Raw genomic sequence first — 6,000 nt, 5'->3', positions numbered from 1 at the left:
TCAGTGAGTTAAGCAACTGCCTTCGGCTCAGCTCCTGATCCTGGGGTCCTGGGATTGAGCCCCATGTCGGCTCCCTGCTCTGAGGAGGAGAAGGAGGTCTGCTTCTCCCTCTCCCTCTGCCTGCTGCTCCCCCTGCTTGTGTTCCCTCTCTCTGTCAAATAAATAAATTCTTTAAAAAAATCAAGAAAAATATCAACACAATCGTGGGAGAAATATGAATGGGTTGAAGGGATCTGGATTCACGGGTGTTAGGGAATGAGGGTGTTTGAACTGGAACAACACACCTGGACAAGCCTCCCTCTTGCTCACCTCCAACACCTGTTGATCCCAGATCCTCTTTACTCAGACTCTGAATCAGCCCCTTGGTCTCCCCTCCCTGCGTTCTGGCCTCTACCCTGCACCCCACTCCTGAGGGATCTAACACCCAGCCTCCCGCCCAGCTCACACATCCTGTATAGCTCCCTACTGCTCTCAGAACAAAATCCATCTGGTAGCACAAAGCCAACTCTAATCCCCTGCTGCTCCTCTTCCTTCCCCTCCTTATGCCCACCCCCAGTGAGATGGCGAGGGCTGTGGACTTAGAGCCAGGCAGAGCTGGGTTCAAATCCTAACTTTGCGTGGGCATCTCACTCTCGTGGAGTTTCACTCTTCTTGGTCCATAAAAAATGGGTGTGTGCTCTGAGGAGGTGGATGGTTCTGGGTGCTTTGAAGGCACTGCCCTTGACCAAAGGCATTGCCAGCACGACTGCAGGCTCTGAGGGGACCCCAGCCCAGGGAGGCTCGTGGAGGTCCACGTTTGATGCAGGGAAGGAGGCACCAGGCTGGCCACTCTAGAGGCAAAGTGAAAATGATGTGAGTTCATTTTTTGTTTTGTTTTTTTAAAGATTTATTTCTTTGTTTGACAGAGAGAGAGCACAAGCAGGGGGAGTGGCAGGCAGAGGGAGAGGGAGAAGCAGGCTCTACCCCGAGTGGGGAGCCCCATGCGGGGCTCGATCCCAGGACCCTGGGATCATGACCTGAGCCAAAAGCAGATGCTCAACCAAGTGAGTCACCCACGCGCCCCGAAAATGATGTGATTTGAAGTGGGTTTTCGTGAGCCTCAGTCAGGGAAGAATCCTTGAAACATTTTTGGTGCAAAAAGGTGGTTTGACGATAGCATGGAGACCGGACCCACGGGGAGAGAGAGCTGCACTGGGATTGTGAGGAGCGATGGATTATATACTCCAGAGGTGGGGAAGGTAAAGACAAAGGAAGTCTCCAAAAGGATTTACATATGTTAAAGAAGACTCACAGGATCCTGGAGGCCTAGCTATTGTCAAGCTAAGGTAGTTTTTCTGTCTTGCAAAACTCTAACAGTAAGATGGGGTTCCTGGAGGAAGGCTATACTCTGGTTGCCTCAAGTATTTGTGGAGGGGGGGCGTCTGGGTGGCTCAGTCACTTAAGCGTCTGCCTTCAGCTCAAGTCATGATCCCAGGGTCCCAGGATCCAGCCCCACATCGGGCTCCCCACTCAGGGGGGAGTCTGCTTCTCCTTCTCCCTCTGCACCTCCTCCTACTTGTGTTCTTTCTCAAATAATAAATAAAAATCTTTTTTTAAAAAAGTATTTGTGGATGGGCTGCAAGTTCTAAGAAAATTTAATCGTATCTATGTTTCCTTTTACCTTTGTTCTCCATGTCAAAATCACACCCCAGGTGTGCAAGGGCTGCAGGGGACCCAGAGATTGCAGTTACTGGGAGGAAGGGTCAACCCCAGAAAGCAAATAGCAGCTTTGCGTCCCTGATAGGCGTGGTCCCGTGTTGACGTCTGGTCCCCACCCCAGCCCACCCAGGGCCACCACCAGCCACACAAAGGTGCAGGGTGTTTGCTAAATTCAGTCTTTGCTCAAACATTTGTTTTCAAGACAAGATGCCTGCAGAGGCCCCATGCCCTTTAGCCAGGGTCAGAGCCCACAGCTGGGGCGGAGAGGAGGAGAGGCGCATGTCGGGGAAGCTGTGCGCAGCTGGGACAAGGGCTTCTCCCCAGGCCTGAGACTGGGCCAGGAGTCCTGCGGTGACAGCACATGCACCACTCAGAGTGATGTCGTTTTTGGGGGGTGGTGTTGTTGGGGTGAGGTCTGGAGCCAACAGCCAAGAAAGAATTCTTGAGCCATCTTTGGTGCAAAAAGGTGGTTTTATTAAAGCATGGGGACGGGACCCGTGGGCAGACAGAGCTGCACCAGGCTTGTGAGGAGCAATGGATTCTGTGCTTTGGAGTTGGAGGAGGTAAAGACCAAGGGAAGTTTCCAGAAGGACTTTGATCTGCTAAAGACTCACAGGATCCTGAAGGCCTGGCTGTGGTCAGGCTCAGGGTGTTTTTCCCTCTAGCCAGGCACTAACATTAAGACAGTGGGGAAGGGGCGCCTGGGTGGCCCAGTCATTAAGCGTCTGCCTTCGGCTGAGGGCGTGATCCCGGGGTCCTGGGATCGAGCCCCACATCAGGCTCCTCCGCTAGGAGCCTGCCTCTTCCTCTCCCACTTGCCTTGCTTGTGTTCCCTCTCTCCCTGGTTGTCTCTCTCTGTCAAATAAATAAAATCTTAAAAAAAAAAAAAAGACAGTGGGGAGTTTCCTGGAGGAATGTTATACTCTGCCCGCCTCCAGTACTTGTCAATGGGCTGCAGGTTATAAGGAGATTTAATTTTTTTAAAAGATGTATTCATTTGAGAGAGAGCACACACGCGCACAAACACACAGGAGCGAGTGGGGGAGGGGCAGAGAGAGAGGGAGAGGATTTTAAGCAGACCCTCCCCCTCCCTCCCACTCCTGCCAAGCATGGAGTCCAAAGTGCGGCTCGATCTCACGACACTGAGATCGTGACCTGAGCCAAAACCAAGAGTCGGAGGCTAAACTGACAGCCACCCGGGTGCCCCGAGGGTTAATCTTATCTGCACTTCCTTTTTGCCTTTGTTCCCCACATCAGTGAATGTCTTCAATGTCACTGAATTGTACACTCTGATCGGTTAATTTGATGTCACATGAATTTCACCTCAACAAACAATAAATATTTAAAATACTGTACTAAAAAAAAGAATCACACCGGACAAGGAGAGCAAAGGAAAAAGAAATGTCGATAAATCTTACAACCAGCAGCCCATGGACAATATAGCCATCAGCTTCACCACTGGGCCCTTTAGGAGCCAGTCATCTAGTTCTGGGGCTCCTTGAGCTACAGTCAGGATATCAAGGGCTATTCCGTGTTGGACGGTCACCTTTCCAGGATTGTGGACACTGGGCCGATGTAAATAGTAGTTAATTTTTAGGGCCCGAGCTCTTTGTTGAGTTATTGGTGCAATAGAAGACGATCCATTGTCACTTGGTAGGGACCAAGGGAGTCCAAATCTAGGGACAATTTCTCTTTTTTAAAAAAAAAAGATTTTATTTATTTATTTGACAGAGAGCAGGCACAAGTAGGGGGAGCAGCAGGCAGAGGGAGAAGCAGGCTCCCCACCTAGTAGGGAGCCTGATGCAGGGCTTGATCCCAGGACCCCGAGATCATGACCTGAGCCAAAGGCAGACACTTAACCAACTGAGCCATCCAGGCATCCCTGACAGGTTTTAAGTATTATCTCAAGCATATCTATAAGTACTGCCTGGTATTTAGTAAGTCAACCTCCCATCATCCATCAGTGGTCTTTGGTCTCTAAGACCCTCTGGACCTGATGAGGAGTCATCACCGTCAGGGACGGTCCCATAGTAAGTTTTGAGGTTTCTTCTACTAGGAGGGCTATTGTATGCTTGGCTATGGCCTCTATTTGCAATGTTCCATCAATAGTTCCTGGGGACAAATATGACTAAGGAATAAAACCATCAAGAAGCCCTCTTAGCTTGCGGTCTAGACTTAACAACATCCTAATTACGAGGAATCACTGGCAAGTGGGAGACTTGTCTCAGAAGATAAGGGCATCCCCAAGTGCATCATCCAATCCAATCATAAGGAAAGTGGGGTCACCCGTTATCCCCACAAGTCCATAGTTAACCCCATGGAGTGGAGTACGCTCCGGCTTTTAAGGAGCAATTTTGTCCCCCCAGCCACACAGAATCGGTCAAGGTGGCAGTTGAGTTATACACGTGCTGGGGAATTCACCCCATTTTCCAGCTGTTCAAATAATCATATGCTGATGGTGTCCTGTTGGTATCTCCACAGAACAAGCATGAAGATTGTCTGTACATGAGCTGTGGTGGCAATTTCTCTGACGTTTACCTCAAGTTGTCTAGGTTAAGCAAACAAACAAAAAACATTCAGAGACAATCAGCTAGAATTTAACATCCGCAAAGGTGGGTTATTGAAACATAATGTTTCTCTCTAAAATCACCATTATTTCCAGAAATAGCCAAATTAAGACTAATTCATTTGTAAAACAAGTCCAGTTTAAACAAGCTTGGCTTAATTATTTGCATAAGCTCAGCAAGAATAATGATTGGCCGTATAGATCCTTTAAAATCCGCTTTGCTGAAATTTTTTTTTAAGACTGTATTTATTTACTTTTGTGAGAGAGAGAGAGAAAGAAAGAGAGCACGAATGGGGGGAAGAGCGGAGGGAGAAGCAGACTCCCTGCTGAGCAGAGAGTCCAATGCAGGACCCTGGGATCATGACCTGAGCCTAAGGCAGACACTTAACTGACTGAGCCACACAGTTGCCCTTGCTAGAACTTTCATAAGGAATCGCAAGTGAACTTTTAGTAGCCTCTCTAGGCCAGAAGCCAAGACAAATACTTGTCATCAGACATGCCTGTAATACCTGTAGATTTGGGTGAATTCCTCTTTACAAGGTCCCCAAGGTATCCTGAGGTTCCTGCACCTGCCGGGAAGTGACATTCTCTACTCAGCTGGTGAGGCTGCTGAAAATTCTGTAAGCAGGTATGAGGTGAACAGCTCCAAGGGGCTTTATGGTTCCATAAAGTCAACCTTAGTGCCGTAAAACTGTCCGGTCATGGCTGAGTCTACGCATGTCTCTCAAGCATGACATTCTAGTCGAAGACTTGGTAAAATAACCAATGTTTCCAATGGTGTCCTGTTACAAGAACAGATTCTTTTTTTTTTTTTTAAGATTTTATTTATTTATTCGACAGAGAGAGAGACAGCCAGCGAGAGAGGGAACACAAGCAGGGAGAGTGGGAGAGGAAGAAGCAGGCTCATAGCAGAAGAGCCTGATGTGGGGCTCGATCCCATAACGCCGGGATCATGCCCTGAGCCGAAGGCAGACGCTTAACCGCTGTGCCACCCAGGTGCCCCACAAGAACAGATTCTTATTGAACTTACGCAAATGATTAAGATTGCCATGGAAGGGGGGCGCCTGGGTGGCAGAGCGGTTAAGCGTCTGCCTTTGGCTCAGGGCGTGATCCCAGCGTTGTGGGATGGAGCCCCACATCAGGCTCCTCCCCTATGAGCCTGCTTCTTCCTCTCCCACTCCCCCTGCTTGTGTTCCCTCTCTCGCTGGCTGTCTCTATCTCTGTCGAATAAAAAAAAAAAAAAAAGATTGCCATGGAAGAAAGAATACTTACTGAGACTTACTGAATTTCAGAGGGTTCAGGTAGAGAGAAAAGTTAAATGCTTCAATTTGTTCACAAATGAATACTTTTTAAAAATATATTTTATTTATTTATCTGACAGAGACGGAGAGCACAAGCAGGGGGAGGGGCAGGCAGAGGGAGAGGGAGAAGAAGGCTCCCCATCGAGCAGGGAGCCCAACATGGGGTTCCATCCCAGGACCCCAGGATCACAACTCAAACCAAGGCAGACGCTTAACCAACTGAACCACCCAGGCGCCCAACACGAATGAATACTTTATCACATTTCTGTAAGTCACAGATATCTTAAGAGAAAGTTTCCTTAATCTGCAAGAGCAAACATTAGAGAACCAGCAATGTTTCAAACATGAGTCACAAACACTATAATCATCCTCCTCAGTTCATTTAGTTTCATGTTCCTAATTCTTGGTCAGTTTGAACGCAGCTTTTTAGTTCTG

This window comes from Ursus americanus, chromosome 14 (genome assembly GCF_024610735.1).
Source record: "Ursus americanus isolate L20-20 chromosome 14, mUrsAme1.1.p, whole genome shotgun sequence".
Taxonomy (NCBI): domain Eukaryota; kingdom Metazoa; phylum Chordata; class Mammalia; order Carnivora; family Ursidae; genus Ursus; species Ursus americanus.
Note: the sequence above shows the minus strand (reverse complement) of the source record.